The 20,324-nt window shown below is 34.6% G+C and overlaps 1 protein-coding gene across 1 annotated transcript in view; it reads right to left on the bottom strand.

Moving 5' to 3' along the window:
- The window catches only part of LRRIQ3 (leucine rich repeats and IQ motif containing 3), a 205,454-nt gene that overhangs the window by 54,104 nt on the left and 131,026 nt on the right, over positions 1-20,324 (bottom strand). The gene's annotated exons all lie outside the window — the stretch shown is intronic.

The raw sequence follows: 20,324 nt of genomic DNA, 5'->3' as shown, positions 1-20,324 counted from the left end.
TACATATGTCTTAGAATTCTCAAAGAACTCTCACGTGTATTATATATTATCATGATTGGTTTTCACTTAGAAAACAACAACAAAACCTGTGAGATAGGCAGAGTTGAGACAAGAGCTCCATTGTGTATGATTTTGATAAATTGTCTTTCTATCAAGAGTTAATGATATACTCCGGACAATGCTCTAAAGGAGACTGAGGGAAAGGGAGACCTATCAGGAGGGTGCCATGACAAAAGGAACCAGTGGAGGAAGAGAAATAAGGAATAAAGAGAAGCAAGATAGTGTTGTCCAGGAAGCCTGAGGGAAGATTCGGAATGAGAAATGAGAGACAAAATTATTTCATAGAACACTAAAAGGTAGTAACATGGAAGAAAGAGAAATGGGACCAGAATTATCACAAGTCTTAAAAGTACAAATGGATCAGTAGTGTGGAAAGAATAACAAGTAGAATATTGAAAAGGAGCTTCATGGAGAACAGGAGCACTGTCAGATGTAAACTATAGAATGTCTGTAAACTGGCTGGGAAGTTTTAATAATAGAAGGTCATCTCCCTTTCTCTTCACAGTCAATCCAGAACTGGTACTGAAGATCCCCCAGTTCATGAGGAACCCAGGCTCTTTCAAAATTTACCATCTCTATCCTACTGCATCTATATGGCTTCTATCCTCTAGGTTTACTCATGAGTCAAGATAGCTACTCGAGCTTCAAATACCATGTTTACATTTCAGTCAGCAAGATGGAGGAAAGGGTAAAATGACAAAAGAGTACAGGGCATGTCTTAAGAAACTTTCCCAGAATTCCTTTCAATAACTTCTGTTTATATCTCATTGGCCACCCACAGCTACAAAGGAGAGGGTAAGAAATGCAGGCTTTTTGCCAGGTACTTTATGCCGGGAGTAAAATTGGGGGTCTGTTACCAAGAAAGAAGAAAAAGACAGATATTGGTAGGCAACCAACAGCCTGCTTCAAGGAAAAAATTAAGAGTCTTGGGAGGGGATATACATTCATATTTTGAGAAATCTTCCCAGAATATTATGGTTTCCTTGATGAGAACCACTGGTCTAAATTCTGAAGACTCAATAATATATATCTTCAGATAGATCTCCTTTCTGAGATGTTTGCTTTTGTATATTTGTCTATGGAATACTTGTATAGTGCTTATCATTTACCATTGTTTTAAGCTCTTTAAAGATATTCATTTATGTAATACTCTTAACTAGCATGAGCTGTGGTCCTTCATCCTGGAAAACGTCACAGACATCTCATACTTAAGAGAAGTGAAGTCATATCTTTCCTCCAAACCTATTGATATTTTATTTTTACTTTTGGTGAATAGCACCACCTTTATCCAATGAGAGGAAAGTCACATAAACTCTCCATGATGTGATAGCTGATAGAATGTTGAAATAGAAAACTCATCATATTTCCCCTACCTTGACCTGTCCACTTGTCCAAACCTCCTTTATTCTACAATTTAGAAGTGACACTTGGATATGTGTCCTGGTCCCCTGTATTTACAATTTTTTGTCCAAATTCCTATACCACACAAAACATATATATTTAATTAAATATCCTTGAGTTTCTATCTTTTACATTTTCTATGTGATGTTCTCTAATTTATTGAAAACAATTTGTCTCTATGCAGTAACTTATTGTGTAAGGATGTTTTAATGCTCATGATAGGTACTAGGTATTATCTGGTCCTGGAATAAATCTCAGTTTTTATTCTTTACTAAAAAATCCTTCATTAATTAACTCTCACACAATTTCTTTTCAGTCTTTATGTGACAAAAATACTCCTTTTTGCTAGAAAGACAAATAAGTAGGTACTTTTAAGCTCATATATTCTGTTTATTTTTAGAAATTTTCTTAGGTTGTCAAGAAAAACTATAATATAATAACACAATATCAACACATTATCAAAATACAACTTTATTTTAAATAATGTTGCTTCTATTTTCATTTGGGCTCAATTCTTTTTATTAAACAAAGTATGACAAAAAAAAAAATGTAGACCACTGTTTTGCAATCAAAGCTGTAAAACTCAATTCCAAATGCTTTTGTGTGTGTGAGGAAAATTCGCCCTGAACTAACATCTGTTGCCAATACTCCCTTTTTTTTTGCTTGAGGAAGATTATCCCTGAGATAATACCTGCACCAATCTTCCTCTACTTTGTTTGTGGGAAACCTCCATGGCTGATGAGTGCAGTAGGTCCGCATCCAGCATCCCAACTGGTGAACCCCAGGCTGCTGAAGTAGAGTGTGCGGAACTTTAACCACTTGGCCACAGGGCTGCCTCCCCAAATGCTTTTTAAATCTCAAATTCATTGATCGCATTACATCATCATTCTTGTATCTTCTTTCTTTTATGAATTTTTCTCTATTTTGGTAACTTCTCTCTCTCTGCCTCCTAATGACGCAATTCATCATACGTTAAAAATCACCTCAAATTCTATTTCAACCATAGAAAATGGGCCCTTTCTTCTAGGTCTCTCACTTATAATCTAGCCATGAAGAAATAATGAAAGTGGAATGCACGAATATGCTCACCAGCTATGTTTCTACTAGTACTTATTCCTTTACCTTCCCCCGGAAGAATAAAGACATCTTTGTAAAAAGTATATATCTATCTGTCAAATCTGAGTATCTAATCTTTATCACAAATAAAGCTAATTTACAGAATCATGAAATTTAAAAGTCCAAAAATTAAATTGACAGCTAGTTAGTTCCTTTCAAAAAAATATTTTCTTTAGTTCTCCACTTATCCTTTTTCCTATATCCACATCATTGTTTGGCATCATTTAAAATAATTTTCCCTTTCTTGGCTTTTATAAAAACAGAATCCATGGAAAAGGACGCATATGTGACAGTGAAACAAATGTATACGAAGAGGATCAGAGAGTCTAAAACTCTAAATGAACTGAGGCTTACACAAGCTGCCAAGGTAAGGAAAATGTGCTTTTCTATGTCCTGCAAGAAGAAAAAGAAAGTATGTGCCTACTTGTTGATTCATCTTCCAAATCAAGAAGAAGGAAAAGTTATCTGAAAACTGAGGATAATCTAAGAAATATCTTGTTTTCAGTAATAGAAAGTATATTCTATTAACTAAAGTAACTTAAACCTAATAGTTGTTCTTAATAACTTCAGAAAATATTTTAAGGATATTTGGTAGCATTTAATAAAGGATAGTCACCAAAGAGCAGTATAAACTGGCAACAAACTAACTATATCAGATATAATTTTATTTTTAACAGGGTCAAAATTAATTCAGATTCAAATATCCTTGATATGATAAGCCTGGATTATTTCAGCAATATGTTTGCTAAATGCTTTAACTACTTATGGAAAGACAAAATGATTAGGGAGGTGTTCACTCATCACATGGAAAAGAGTAAGGATTAATAAAATGATGCCAACCTGAAGGGAGATCTCTAATGTTATGATATGTGGACCTGTTCTTAGCCCTATCCTCATCAATATTTATCTGAATACTTTGAATAAAATATAAAGAAAATGCTTATCAAATATTCAGATGAGGTGGTAAAAGAATGAAATCAGTTAACATCAAACAGGAATTTAAAATATTAACAACAGACTGGAATAATAGGTCGAACTAAACAGATGAAGTTTAATAGGAATAAATATTGCAGTTGGGCAAAGTGCATGCAATCACTGCAATACATAATATGATTTAAAAATATAAGTGATAAACAATAAAACATTTTAGTTAAGAGTAAATTAATTGAGTCTGTTGTGTGATAAACTTATGCTGTATTAAGCATCTCATCTAGAATGAGGGAAATGACAGTCTTACCATATTCATTTCTGATCAGAACCGTAACTGAAACACTATATCAGGTCAGGGTATTTTCAGATTATTACAGATAACCTGGATCATAAAAAGATAGAAGCCTACCAACTGAATTATTTTTAAAGTAAGCCTTCTATAAATAAGCTATGTTTAAATCCAGAGTAGAGAAACAGCAACAAAGAGATTCAGACTTCTCACCTCCTCCAACTTCCATCTTCCACATCTTGTAAAATGATACCATTCTTTTGTTCAAGCCATAAAAACTTAGAATTTGTCCTTTATTTTATCCTTTTCCTGAAACCCTATATCCAAGCCATGAACAAATCTTGGCGATTCAATCTCCTAAATGTATTTCAGATCTGTTCACTTCTCTCCATTTCACTTTACTTCTCTAGTCTAAGCTATAATCATTCCTTCCAACCACAAATAGCCTCCTATTGGTCTGTGCTTTCACCCTTTCTCTTACAAGACACAATTTCATTTGTCAAAAGTAAATCTGATCATGTTTCTCTTTAGCTTTAAATATCCTGATGGCTGTCCAAGATGTTCAGGCCTTACTATGAGCTACAAAAACCCAGCAAAATATGGCCCGTGATCACATAGACAACTCATTGTATGCTACTCTTGACTTTGTTCACTATATTCCTGCCGCACTGCATTTTATTCAGTTCCTTCAGCCCAAGTCAAAGAAAATAAGCTACTGCATGCCTCAGGATCTTGTGCAAGCTCTTCCCTCTGCCTAGAACACTCTCCTTCCTATACTTTGCATGGCTAGCTTCTTATCCTTCAGGTCTTAACTTTAAATATTATTTCCTCAGAAAAACGTTCTGTGACAATCTTATGAGAAGTAGGCTTCCTCCTATTCTTCTCTATCTCAGGATCCTATTTATTTCATTCAAACATTCATCACAATTTTATTTGTTTGTTTACTTGGGTTACAACTTGTTTGTCTTTTTTTTTTTTTTTTTCTAGAATCTAGTCCACAAGGGCAAGGACTTTGCTTGTCTTGTTTACTCAGTGCCAAGAGTTGCCCCTGGCACTCAGCAGATGCTCAAAACTAATTTGTTAAAGGTTGAGTGAATATTATCAAAGAGAAGTAGTAGAAGGAATAAGTGGAAGTTTAGGAACTTTGGCTCAATATAATATAAAACGAAATTCCATTTTTTGGAGAGAGTCCAAAAACCAGACATAGTTTAAAAGAAATTCCCAGCTTGTATTTTTTAAAGGACTCTATCTCAAGTAATGCTTTTCAACATTCCCTTCTTTTACCCCTGAAATTTTCTACACTCTACAGTTATTCCAAAGCTTTTCACTCAGCAACTCTTTACAACTCTCCCATCCCGTTCTTCTAAGCTCTTTATCATGTATACCAACTTAGACTCTGAATTTTCTAGTCTTTTCTACTTTACTATTCCTCAATATGCTACACACACACAAAAAGCATAAACATAACCATCTGTTAGGAATAATTACACCTTTACTCAGGCAAATCTATCTACCTCTTCTGTTGACTCTACATCACAATAAGCCAGAGAACCAAAATGGCAATGAAAGAGCTCTCCTTTGATGGTATTGAGTGGAGAATCTAATAAAAATAATCTATAATAGGTATGGAAGGGGGGAGAGACATCTGTATATTAATAAATCTCCTCCAATCATAACAAGAAAAAAATTCTCAGAGTGTTACTGAAAATTGGAATAGATTAGCTGAGGAGCTGTAGAGCTACCTGTAACTGACAAACTAAATAAGTACCTGGTTGTAAAATATCACATGGATCATGGGACTAGATATTCATTTCCCCCGAGAGAGATGACAATTTATCATTTAAAACCTGAGGAGTGGTGACAGAGGTAACAATTTCCTCCATCTCCTTTCTAGACCAAGGGTAAATATTTTATACTAAACTCTCCTGTCTCTAAAAATCAAGATTCATTTTCAACACTACATGGTTTGAGTTTCCCAGCTTAGCCTAGTTAGTGTTCTGAAGACTGTGGTTTTGTTTTCACATTATGCATTAAACAAATCAGAGCCCTTTGACTTTAAAGGCTATTATCAGTCTTTGATCAAAGCAGATTACTAAAAGAGACTCATTATATTATCTATCTGTTCCTATTCAGTACTATCTAGACTATCTACACCTGAAAAAGCATTTGCTTTTGTCTATATTATATATTGTTCATCCTAAGTATGCTCCATTTCAAGGAAGATTCTCAACAACTTCTTTAGAATTACAGCCAATTCACCAGCCACTTGATAACCTACCCTGTTTTTTGTTGTTGTTTTCATTCCCTTTCCTCTTCTCAGCCAAGACATCATCTTTAAAAGTGCTAATCCAGATCGTAGGTTTTTCATATAATGCTCAAAGAGACAACTTTAGGAATATGCTAAAACCCAAACTAAAGAGTTGTCCTTTTTGGTCAGAATGAAAATGGTTAGTTCTAGTGCTTGGCTACACAGCCTCTCATTAGCTTTGAAAGCAAAGCCTTCAACATAGAGGGCTAATGTACAGTGATCCATGTATGGCAAGTGCCACTTACACTCGGCTTTCAAGAATAAGTACTGGTTAAGAGGAAAGGTAAGGAGAAAGGGGCATGATCTAAAATAAAGTTTTATGAGAAAAAGTTACTTTTTAAGATATTCCCATATAAGTAACTGGCAGGTTTAACTGCTATTTGAAAAATTGCTACTACCTTGTATTTGACCCCAATATCACTCTATCTTAACAAAGAAGATGAGAAGTGATAGTATTCTTGATACGTAGAGAAGAAAATTCATAAAGGATTATCTGGATAAATAAATACAGGAGACACATAATAGATATAGAAAGAAATTTGACATTTCTTGTCTATACAAAAAGGAGCCAAGGGAAATGAGAGTGGCTGAATATTGTATTTTGTTGCAAATGTCCAGTTAAAGAACACATGAGAAAAAAAGTATCATGGAAAGATATGCTCCCTCAGTTCAAGAATGGTTGAAGTGTAAGTCTATCCTTACCAGGATTAGAGGCACCAATGTGTAAATTACTGAGGCCCACTCTTTGCTATTTTACAGTGGATACTTGGTAGTAGTAGATGTCGAACCCGGGAAAAAGAGATGCTGCAGACTTCTGTGAGATTTTAGAGTAGATTATAATTTCAAGTTGAGAAAACACAATGCTAGTTTGAACAATAATAACTGATATTAGGTGGGGTAAGAAAAGGGTATGAGGAAATGTCAGTGTGTACAGGTTTTTGTTTCTCTGAAAATCTCTCCAGAAATGTATTTAATTATTATTTACATGACAATGTAATTCTATTCATAATGCTATTTCTTCCCAATACATTGATTACATTGTCTAATAGACAACATCCCAACATCTTAGATAGTAACAATTGAGAATAATTCTGTATCTGGTTTACCTAAAGATCACATTTTAAAAAGAGTATAACTCTACATAATCAATATCATTTCACTTATAACTGTGAAAGCATTTATTGCATTCTACCTTATATCATAGGTAAGTACATTTCTCACCCCTAGAAGAAATTATTCTCTCTGAGGACTGGGGCTGTGGTTTATTTATCTTGATATCCCTGCACCACACTTTGATTGGATTCTTCAACCTCTGTTGCAGTATCAACTCACAAATAACACAAAAGGATTGAGAAATTTGATTATTCAACAAATGTGTATTGAGTGCCAATGATATCCATGGCACATGCTAGACATAGGTACCAAGTTATTACTTTGTGAATATTTAAATTCTATACTTCCCAAAATATTTCATAATTTAATGATAAATGCTCTGTGTAGATGTGGAAAACATGAGAAGCAAGATAAAGATGTTGAAAGTGAGAAAAACATGGTAGAAAGCATAGGCTGAATGCTAAACACACTCCTGATAAAAATCTGCATTTTATTAAACCTCATGTATTAACTCAATTGGTTAATATTTTTCAATTAGTAAATCATTTTGAAATGAAAGGGATATAGTATGTATCAGTAATATGTTAACACTGCCTAAGAAATCCCAAAATGAGACAAGGTCACATGGTAGTGTAAAATTTAATTATGGGCAATGAAACAGAATTTTCTAGAAGAAAAAAACCTTTACCTTTAACAGTAAGACATACGGTTCAAGAGTCTATATTTTTAGGTATATTTGAACAATGCCCATAGTTATAAAAAGAAGAGAAAAGAGCAACAAATAGAGACTGGCCAACATTTTACTGATGTTTAGGTTGCTCTTCTTTACCCTCAACACTTTAAGCAAGTTCAGCATTTTACAGGGTTTATATGTTTTAAATTGGGGGTTAGAATCTGAAAAGGGGTTTATATTTACAATAAATTAACAGAGTATCCATATACATAATTATGTTTCTAAAGTAAAGCATATTATAACCAACTTAAATATGCTTTACAAATACATATTGAAAAACTACCAAGTTGACTCAATAACTATTACTTGGATAATATTTTCTAAAATTGACATTTTAGCCTCCTGTAACTGGGAGTGATATACTCATTTTGGGAGTTCAGAATATTTATAAATGTTGCTTCATATAAGCTTTTATTAAAATACTTGGGCCTAAAATGACTGTTTCAAATGCAGTATGATTACGCTCCTTTCCTCCAAATGCTACATGTATATGTGTATATATATAGCTATGCTCAGGAAAAAGCTATCACTGACTCTGGGTAGCCAGACTGCAAGTTCTACAACCTCAGTACCAAACTCAGTCTCTCTGGCTTCACAGTGTATTCAGCACAGCTTTCTTAACAACCTCAGCTCTACTGCTCTTATTGGAAATAGTCCAGCCATGGTCCAAATGCTTATTATTTACATGAAGTCTAATATTCCTGTGGCTGGATAAAATGACTCAAAACTGAAGCTACCAAAGCTTTCAAGGATGCAAACAAGCTTATTTTGGGTTCTTAAACTATTAAAGTAGATATTGTCAAAATCTTTATATTTTATTAAACCAAGACTTAAATATAAAGAAATGCCTACAACTTATTATGAGTCTCTCGAGGCTTTCTAGGTGAATATTGTCAGCAAAAACCTATGCTTAGATGGAGTATCTCTAAAACTACCTTAGAGCAGAGATCAGCAGCGTAATTCAATAGTTAACGTTTCCCAAGTCATGGTGCCTATGTTTGTTTTGAGAAAATTCAGTCCTGCCAATTTCTAGGAGTCATGAAACATAAATCTTTGTCTTTTAAGGCTTAGACCAATATGGAAATACATTGAAATAGCCACTCTCTCTCACCTTGAACAAATAAAAATTCATTCTAAGTAAGTGGTAAAGAATGGTCATTTTATTGATTTTGTTGTCATTTTTATTAGAAAAGGATCGACAGCTTGAAATTTTTTGCATTAGCAGTCTTTGCAAAGCAATTTTTTATGATCATAACGTTTCACTGGATTTAAAAATGGTAATATTAGCTTTCTTGTATGAGGAAGTAAATAATTTCATGAACATTTTTATTCAAGTTCCATACTGTTAAAATATGCTGGCTTAGATGAACTACTAAGTGTATTTCTCTTTTCAACTTTACTTATCTTGTGTGTACAGCTGATATCCCTAGTGTCCAATCAGAGACAGTGTTTCATCCTGTTGTCCAGGGAAAGATGTGCACAATTCCTTTTGACACTGATGAGAGGTGAATACATAAATCCAGCCCACTTCAGTGAAAATTGACCCATAATTTTTTTTTACCCTGAAGAAAAATACAGTAATAAAGTTTAAAGGGGGAAATACAGTTAAACTCTTGAGGTGTACCATTAGTTAACGATAGTCAGAAAACATTACATTTTGCCTGAGGACAGTGAGCTCCAGATTTGCTTTTAGGTGCTAATGAATTCTAAAATTAAGGCTTTCTATATAATAGCAAGAAACATAAAAATATGAATGATAGGTTTTTCACATTTTGATGAACTCAAAAATTAAAACTAAAAGGAAAGGCACACTTTTTATAAACTTTCCTAAACCTCTACTCTCCACTAAGATGTTTCTTATGAAATGAGTGTATGCACTTCCTATAAATATTTAGTAGTTGAGAATATACACTATTTCCCACACAAAGACTATGCACCAGTTTTAAAAATTATGTATCTTATATAAACCTATAATGGTGTCTCTGACCTAGTGTTTTCAAGATTATATCAGCATCCTGAGATTTGGAGAAGAAATTACTGGGGATGGTGAGTCAGATCAATTGCCCCTATAACAGGTATCCTACCTCTAATCGTAGCAAAAAAAACATGCTGTGAAAAGTAAAAGCTATCAAGCAAAATATTTTCATTTTCTTTAATAGCCCATTAAGGATCTACTATTCATTAAGTTATCTCTATATTTTATTTTTAGTCTGCTTATATCATCAGCCTATAGCATTTCTGGAATACTGAGTTTTATTATAATGACCACAGTATGTAGTAGTCCCTTTACCTTCTCTATCTTTGAAGAGATATATTTAAGTTCTAGTGTTAACAGGACTGTCAAGAAAATCTGGTTTTATTTACATAGTTCATAACTTTGCAAGATCCTTTTGCACTGTATACTTTATTTTTGACTTGCATCTTATTTTAATCTATTTCTTGCATTGCTAACTTTAATTCTTCCTGCCCATATACAAAGATCTTAATGAAAAGCAGAATTTTGTTAGCTACTCTTACAGTAGCACATTGGACTAACATTTTCAGAAAATATCCTAAAATGACTCCAGAGTTATACATTATAACCCAAAATAATATCAGTAGAATTTGGATTATACTTCTTTTAAATGCAACAAATAGTATTTTAAATCAATAAATATTTGTTGAGTGCCTCCTATGTGCATATCGCTGTGCTAGGTAAATGGTGGCTAACACAAATAAAATACAACCTCCCAAACAGTGGTTTATATTCCTAGAGTAAAGACATTCACATGAAACAGTCACCTTTGAAGGAAGTACAGTATAAGTAAACTTAAATAGAAATATACACAAGAAAAATATTGATAACAACATTCCAACTAAATCAGAGAAAATAATTTCCCCTAATAGTAACAGAGAAAAAATCTCTGTTTGGGGTGCACTAGGGACTTTATCCCTTTATTTAATGTTGTAAGCTAAAGTGAAGAGGGAAACAGATAAAGAAGTACAATTCTGAGGATAATCTCATTCTTACACAAAAGGAAGTAAAGATGAGATCCCAGGAGGGAGGTTTTGGTCTTGGCACCAAGAACTTAATTTAAGGTGAATGAACAAGGCATTTTAGTGCCTACTTTGTGCTGAAGACTGTTTGGCATAATTGTAGAAAGAAGGCAATGTGCTGGAATGCAGTTGAATTGGAGCGTGGACACATAGCAAAGCTTTTATATATTAGCCCCATCTACAACAAAGAAGAGACTTTGCTCTCACTAATTGGATGACTGATTTATAGCAGCCAAGATCAAATATAGTTAATTCTACTGAGCTTAATTCTTGATCAGTGGAATCTCTTAATATGCAGCAATGGTTCTTTTCTGAAGGAAAAGCTGCTGGTAAGATATATTGCTCTATTTCTATAATCATCCTTTCCATCCTTTAGAGCTACCAAATCTCCCCCACTCTCCTTCCAATTCTAGCACCTAAGATAGGAGACAATCAGCCTCTTCAGATCAATTCTCAGAGTTTCCTATTAATTTAAATTTGCTCATATCTTAACACATAATTTTGATAATTAGGTTTTTATATTATTCTTGAGGCTTCATCACTTCATTCTGCCTTTGCAATGTTTCCCAGTTTTAACTTGACATCTGCCTTGGGTTACTTTCCAAGCTTCCATCCTAGCAATCCAGTCTTTAGTACCAGTTTTCTTAAGACATTCCTTTAGTATAGGGTCTAGGCTTTGAAACCTGATGACAGACCTCACCAATACCAGTTTCCTTGCTCAACCTCACTCAATTTCAGTGTTGCTAAACTCTTCATACCAGTTGGTCAATTATTGCTAGCCACATGGAAAGTAAAGAGAGCTTATAGTTCTCTCTGGATATGAAGCTACTTATCAGACTGACCCTCCTTTGCTAGTCCCAGCACTATAACATTTCTGTCTCCTATACTGCTCCAGTGGCCAAGTCCAAATTCTTTCTTAGCCAAACAAATTTTGCTTTAATTAATATACCATTTTCTATAAATCCCAATATAAAATGTATGCTAAACCTCCAGTTTAAGTGATATTTAAAAAACTGTAAACACTATCAGAAGGTCCGGCTCATTGGAAAGCATCTTGAAGAAACTGGGAACTTGAATTAGGCAGATGTGAAAAAGTAGATAATGCTTAATTTACATAAGGAAAATATGAGGCAAAAAGGTAACAATGAACAAGGAGACTGAAGAGAAAAGTGAAGAGACTGAACCAGCTGCAGTGTACTGTTTATAATAGAATAATAAGCAAAAAACATTGAAAAGGTAAACTGAAACAAAATGATGAAAGGCCCATAAACTACTGAAATCTACATGCTGTATTATGTTCTTTCATCTAAACTCTGGAAATCTTCCTACATTCTCTTGTCATCTATCTGTGACATTTCACTGCCTAGAAAACTTTAGGCTGATGGGTATACGATTTCACTCTTTACTCTCTTCTTTATATCATAAACAAAACAATTAAGTAATTGTCCCACCATTTGCTTGCCTACTGTCTTAGACAAAGTTTGAACAATGAACATAATTTGTTAATTCTAACTAATTTGATAGGTGTAACTGCACATATGGTATTAGAATGTTTAGAGACTTTTTCTTGCCAAATAATCATTTTACAAACTCAAGTGAAAATTAAAATGTCCATTAACAGCCCTATATAACTTCAGTTTCCATAATTCCTCTCATAAATCTCTTCATATAGTTAGGATACTTTCCTTTCCATTCGCACATTTGCCAAAATAATTCTCACCTCCACAGCTTTGTTCTTGTAGTTTATTTTTTAATTTTACTCTTGACCTTTTCTTTTCTGACATTCAATTTTTTTATATGTCCCAACATACATTTGGTGCTTAATTATATAGATGTACTAGTCATTATTCTATCACCTCACCTAAACAACAAATTCCTACAGAAAAAAAAATTCCACTCTTCTTGATTTTCCCATATTACGTTTAGGTGAAAAAGGCATTGAAGTTAGAGCCTAGAAACTGAAATTTAAACTAAGCTTTAACACTTATATAAAAAAAATCTATACTGATACTTATTTATATGTATAAATTTATGTGTATATATGTTGCTTTTAAAAAAGTGTTTAGGCAAAGCTTATTTTGTAATAAAGGCCATGAAATTTGCGCTATACCATGTGGTCTATCAGTAGGATAAGTCCATGTTCTATGGACGGAAAAATCATCAGTTGTCTCTAAGGGCTTTGAATACTCTTTCCATTTGTCAACTCTCAGAAACTTTCTTTCCATACCAGATTTTCTATCCACCCACAAATCTTAAAATTCCAAACTTTTCAAAAGTTTAGAAGCAAATAATATATCATGTGTACACATAGGAGGAATTTGTTTGCATGTTGATTAACTTTAAAATTTGAATATAATGATATAAAATACAAATTTCAGGATTATAGACAAATTTTAAGCATAACACAATAATCAAATTATACTACTGAAGATTCTTAAGATATTGGGCTTTTTCTTCAGTAATATAGTATTTAAATAACAAAAATTCTGAAATGCCAAAATGATTGTGGGGCATAGACACATAGATCAATGGAAAATAACTTATCCAGAAATAAACCCTGTCAATTAAGTTCTGACAAGGGTACCAAGACAATTCAGTAGGAGAAAGATGAGTTGTTGTGGTTTTTCTCAGAAATAGTGCTGGACTACAGGACATCCACATATAAAAGAATGATGTTGACGGGCTGGCCTTGTGGTGTGTTGGTTAAGTTCACATGCTCTGGTTCAGCAGCTTGGGGTTCATGGGTTTGGATCCCAGGCATGGACCTACACACCGCTAATCAAGCCATGCTGTGGTGGCAACCCACACACAAAATGGAGGAAGATTGGCACAGATGTTAGCTCAACGACAATGTTTCTCAAGGCAGATTAGACACAGATAACAAGAGAATTAGTGAACTGGAGAAGTAGCTGAATAAAAATTTCAGAAAGCATCAAGGAGAGACTAAAAAATGAAATATGTAGAAAAAAAAGAAGGATCATAGAGAATGCAAGTTCATTAGTAATAAATAACAAATATCCTACCACAAGATAGTAGAATCTAGTAATTGGAGCCATGGATAGATAAAAATGCCAATAGCTCTGTTCCTTAAATTGAAGTGGTTTCAATGGAGGACTTCAAAGTAGAAATAATATTGATAGCCTAAGGTGCAGACGTCTGTAGGCAAAGGCAAGATAAAGGATTTTGCCTTCCCTCCAAAGCCCATTGTTTGAGAGAGTCCACCCATGGTAGGTATGATTAATTTGAAAGAGAGGAAAATGGGTACAGAACAAAAGCCAGTGAGTAAGAGAATAGAGTCTTAAGGATTATAAACTATGTCTAGACAAAATCTTTGTAGTTACTTAACCATGGAACCTATTGAAATCAGATAATTCAGAAGACTACTAAGTATTTGAAGGAAATTAAAGTCTGGCCTAAAAATGCCTGTGGTTCTTCAATCTCTAAAGCAACTCACAGCCCTGAAATCTATTAAGGCTATGAAACTGCAACATTCAAGAAGGACAAACACTCTAAAGTCCACTTTAGATGTGGCCATAAATGAAAATGGACAAGTAAAATCTTGTCACAGGGAAGATCGAGAAGATATTCCAGAAGTGCTACCTCAACTGTGAAAGAAGGAAGTGTTCACTATTCCTTTTTATCCAGTTTTCAGTTCTCTCTCACAGGTAAGTGTTCCAAGAGTAGTTGTAAATTTGTTGTGTCTTTCAGAGGAGGTGAGTTCAAAATCCTCCTATGCCACCATCTCGACACCAACTGTGTTCACTATTTCTATCAGATAGATTTGGTAACCGCCATGGGTGTAGCGAAAACTGTTTCCCACTCCCCTTTTCTAAATGGGAAGGTTTTGTTATGGTTATTCTGTTTCTATGCCACCTTCTATATGGGGATATAGAGGTCATGTTTTAACTTATATCTTAACTTATAGGCTATTAAACCATGAAGGATTACATCTTGTTTAAGTGAAGAAGACTGGACATCCACTAGTATACCACTTGGAATTAATTTTGGCTGACAGTAATGACATATTCAATTTCATTGATTTCTGCTCTAATGTTTAATATTTCTTCTCTTCTGCTTTTTATTTCTTTTCTTTCTCTATTTTTCTAAAATGGAAGCTTAGAATATTGCCTTTAGAGCTTTCTTCTTTTCTAATATATGCATTCGATGCTATAAATTTCCCTCTAAGCACTACTTTTGCAGCAATACCACACATTTTCATAAGTTGTGTTTTCATTTCCAATTAGTTCAAAATATTTTAAATTTCTCTTGAGATTTCCTTTTTGACCCAAATGTCATTTGGAAGTGTTAGTTGTTTAAACTCTTAAGTAATTTGGGATTTTCCAACCATATTTCTGTTATTGATATCTACTTTCATTCCATTGTGCTCTGAGAGCAGACATTGTATGACTTCTCTTCTTATATAAATAATATAAATAACTCTTCTTATATAAAAAATATAAGTATGTTTTATGGTCCAGAATGTCCTCTATTTTGGTGAATGGTCCAAGGGAGCTTGAGATGAATGTGGATTCTGCTGCTATTATATCAAGTAGTCTATACATGTCCATTACATCCAGTTGATTGATAGTGTTGTTGAGTTCAAGTATGTTTTCACTGATTTTCTGCCTGCTCAATCTGTCCATTTCTGACAGGCAGTTGTTGAAGTCTCCAACTATAATAGTAGATTCATCTACTTCTCCTTGTAGTTCTACCAGTTTTTGTCTCACATTATTTTGATGCTCTGTTGTTAGTTGCAGACATATTAAGGATTGTTATAACTTCTTGAAGTTATATATACATCCCTTTACTGTTATGTAATGACCCTTTTTATGCCTATAACTTTCCTTGCTCTGAAGTCAGCTCTGTCTGAAATCAATACAGCTACCACCATTTTCTTCTGATTAGTGTTAGCATCATATATCCTTCTGCAACCACTTACTTTTAATCTATATATGTCTTTAATATTTAAAGTGAGTTTCTTGTATACAACATATAGTTGGATCTTATTTTTTGATCCACCATGATACTCTCTGTCTTTTAATTGGTGCATACAGATTATTGACATTCAAAGTGATTATTGATAGTTGGATTAATATACGTCATATTTGTTCCTGTTTTCCATTTGCTCTTCTGTTCTTTATTCTTATTTTTGTCTTCTATACTGTTCTTCCCTTTTTTAGTTTTTAATAGAGCATTTTATATGATTCCACTTTCTCTCCTTTCTTAGCATGTTCAGTTACACTTTTTGTTTTTTTAACCTTCTTAATGGCTGTCCTAAAGTTGGCAATATGAATTTCCAATTAATCCAAGTCTCCTTTTAAATAATGCTATACAGCTTCACAGGTAGTGTGAACACCTTGTAATAACAAAGTAATTCTAATGCCTCCCTCCTGTCCTTTGTATCATTATTGTCACTAAACTTACACATAAGCCTACATAAGCAAATATATTTTTACATAAACTTACATAATCAAATACATTGTTGCTATCATTATTTTGAACTGTTGTTTATTAGATCAATTAAAAACATGAAAAATTAAATTTTTTAATTTACCTTCACATTCTTTCTCTAAAGCTCTTCCTTTCTTTATGCAAATATGTTTTTGATCTACATTATTTTCCTTCTCTTTAAAGAACTTCTTCTAACATTTCCATGTAAAGTAGGTCTACTGGCAACAAATTCCCTCAATTTTTGTTTGTCTGAGAAAGTGTTTATCTCCCCTTCACTTTTGAAGAATAATTTCACATGGAACAGAATTCTAAGTTGGTAGGTTCTTTCTCTGAACACTTTAAATACTCCACTTCATTATCTTATAGCTTACATGGCTTCTCTGGAGAAGGCAGATGTAATTCTTGCTTTTGCTACTCTATAGGTAAGTTGTTTTTCCCCTCTGGCTTCTTTCAGGACTTTTTCCTTTATCTTTGATTTTCTGTATTTTGAAAATGATATGCCTCAGTATAACTTTGTCCCTCATTTATACTGCTTGGTGTTCTCTGAGCTTCCTGGATTTGTGGTTTTGTATCTGACATAAATTTGGGGAAATTCTCTGTCATTCTTGTTTTAAGTAATTCTTCTGTCCCTTCTCTTTCTTCTCCTTCTGGTAGTCCCATTATATGTTTGTTATACTTTTCGTAGTTGTCCCACAGTTCTTGGAAATTCTGTTCTAGTTTTTTTTCCCTGGTCTTTTTTTCCATTTGGTTTTTAATTTCAGAGTTTTCCATTGAGATATAATCAAACTCAGAGATTCTTTCCTCAGCTCTGTCCAGTCACCTAATAAGTTCATCAAAGGCATTCTTCATTTTTGTTACAGTGTTTTTCATCCCTAGTACTTGTTTTTGGTTCTTCCACAGAATTTCCATCTCTCTGCTTACATTGGCCATCAGTTCTTGCATGTTGTCTACTTTATCCATTAGAGCCTTTAACAATTTAATCACATTTGTTTTAAGTTCCTGGTCTTATAATTGCAAGATCCCTGCCATATCTGAGTCTGGTTCTGATGCTTGACCTGTCTCTTCAAGCTGTGTTTTTTGCCTTTTAGTATGTCTTGTAATTTTTTCTTGATAGCAGGCATGACGTACTGGATAAAATAAACTGCTGTAAATAGGCCTTTAATAATTTAACAGTAAGGTATGGGTAAATGGGAAGAATTGTATAGTTCTTTGATTAGGTCTCAGTTTTTTAGTGAGTCTGTGCCTCAGGACTACGAATCTCACATGCTTCTCAGTCCAACCCTCCCTTAGGTAGAACTGGATGACTAGAGTGGACTGGAGTTGGATATTTCTCTCCCCCCAGGTCAGTTAGTCACTGATAAAACCCCAGCAGGTTAGGCTATGGTTAACTATTTTCCACCTGAGGACAGACCTTGTTAAGAAGAACAGAATGTTCTGGTATATTTCAAAATGGTTCCTTTTGCCCGCCCCCTGCTGGAAACAAAAGGAGATTTTTCTCAGATATTCTCTCTGGGAACCTGGTAGAGCTCCAGGAGGTAAAATTCCCAAAAGATTGGGTCACCATGAGTTTTTATTTCTCAGACTTGTCTACACTGGGCCTCCAGGAATTCCTCAGTTACAACTCAGCTTTCTCTACTATGGTACTGGTTCACATAGAGGTTTCAGCTAATGGACTTCTGCTCCGGTGAGTGTGGCTCTCTGTATTTGCATGTTAGTCTCTCCATTTTTGGTGGCAGTGTTTTGCCTTGTGATCTTATTTGTCTCACAGATTTAAGATGAGTTGATTCTTCATTTTATATTTTTACTTATTATTAGGATGGAGTGGCTACTTCTAAACTTCTTCTAAGCTTCTTCCAAGCTAGACCAGAAACTAGAACAAGTAGTGATTTTTTTCAAGAGAGAAACTACTGCCATCTGACATGAATATCCAATTGTACAAAGTCCAGTGCTAGTATGACACAATTTCCTGTAATCTACCTTACTTTCAGCTTTCCATTCCACCACCCTAATTGTGGCTTCATTCTCATGGTCTAACATGGAATTCCACTCATGATATATATGCTCCAAGCAAGAAGATTGGAGGAAGGCAGAAAAAGATAAAGATACATTACCAATTGTCTTTTGGGGAAACTTCCCAGAATCTACCACACAATACTGGAACTCATGACATAGTATGGTAAACTGAATAATGGCCTGCCAAGATGTCTACCCCTAATTCCCAGATCCCTATGAGTGTTACATTATAAGTTAGACTTCTCAGGCTGCCATAACAAAGTACCATAGACTGGATGGCTTAAACGACAAAAGTTTATTTTCTCACAGTTATGAAAGGTAGAAGTCTAAGATCAAGATTCTAGATAATTAAAGTTCTTGTGAGGATTCTCTTCCTGGTTTTCCGACTGCCCTTTTTTCTCTATGTCATCACATGACCTTTCCTTGGTGCATGTATGGGGGGAGGGGCAGAGAGAATACACTCTCTCTTCTCTCCTTATAAGGATACAAATACTGTTAGATCAGGGCCTCACTTTTATGACTTCATTTAACTTTAATTATTTCCTTAGAGACCCCGTCTCAAAATGTAGCCACACTGGGGATTAGGGCTTTAACATGTGCATATTGAGGGGGACACAAATATTCAATCTATAACACTTTATATGGCAAAAGGAGTTTGCAGATATGATTGAGGATCTTGATATGAGTTGATTATCTTGGGGGAGAAGATTTTACAGTTTAATCAAAACAGTCCTTATAAGAGGGGGTCAGGAAATCAGAGAGAAGTAGGAGCTGTGACAATAGAAGCAAGAGGTTGGATTTATGTGAGGTGAAGGTCACAAGCCACAGAAGGCAGATAATTTGCAAAATCTAGGAAAGACGAGGAAATGAAATCTTCTCTAGAGCCTCCAGAAAGAACTAGCCCTGCCAAGACCTTGATTTTAGCCCAGTAAAACCAATTTAAGACGTCTGGTCCCTCTGGAACTGTAAGAGAATAAATGTGTGTTGCTTTATGCCACAAGTTGGCAGTAATTTTTTACAACAGCAAACGAAAACTAATATACATGGCAACATATAGCTGGAAGAGAAGATGGGAAATGTGGTTTATTTTTCACAGCTAAAATATGGGGAGCCAGCCCTGGTGGTCTAGTGGTTATGATTCAATGTTTTCACTGCCACAGCCTGGTTTTTTTCCATGGCAGGGAACCACATCATCTGTCTGTCTGTTGTCATGCTATAGTGGCTGCATGTTGCTGTGATACTGAAAGCTATACCACTGGTATTTCAAATACTAGCAGGGTCATTCATGGTGGGCAGGTTTCTGTGGAGTTTCCAGAATAAGACAGACTAGGAAGAAGGATAGGACCACCCACTTCCAAAACAATTGGCCAGGAAAACCCCAGGAACAGCAGCAGAGCATTGTCTGACACAGCACTGGAAGGTAAGAGGATGGCACAAAAAGGCAGGGCAGGGTTCTTCTCAGCTATACGTATAGTTGCTAGGAGTCAGAATTGACTCGATGGCACTAACAACAACAAAAAATACAGGGTTTCTATTACTAAGGAAGAAAGAGAGAAAAGATATTGGGGAGCAACCATCATTCATGCCACACTCAGAGATCCTGGAATTTTTGCTGAATACAGTAGTAGCATAAGATTTTAGGTTTGCTTCCTTTGGTAGAGGTTTGCGTTCTGTGTTTTGGAAGGATATATGCAAATGTTTGAAATTGTCCTTCAGTATTCATTATACCCTTCTTCTACAAAAGAAACCCATGTTTTAGCTGGATATATGTCTGGTCAGAATGAAACCATATCTCTCAGCATTCTGTAGCCATATGCCTAATTTGTGGCCAACCAGATGTAAGGAGAAAACTGAGCATCAGTTTCCAAGAATTT

This window comes from Equus caballus, chromosome 5 (assembly GCF_041296265.1).
Source record: "Equus caballus isolate H_3958 breed thoroughbred chromosome 5, TB-T2T, whole genome shotgun sequence".
NCBI lineage: Eukaryota > Metazoa > Chordata > Mammalia > Perissodactyla > Equidae > Equus > Equus caballus.
The sequence above is the reverse complement of the archived record's forward strand: the minus strand, read 5'-3'. Positions and strand labels throughout refer to the sequence as shown.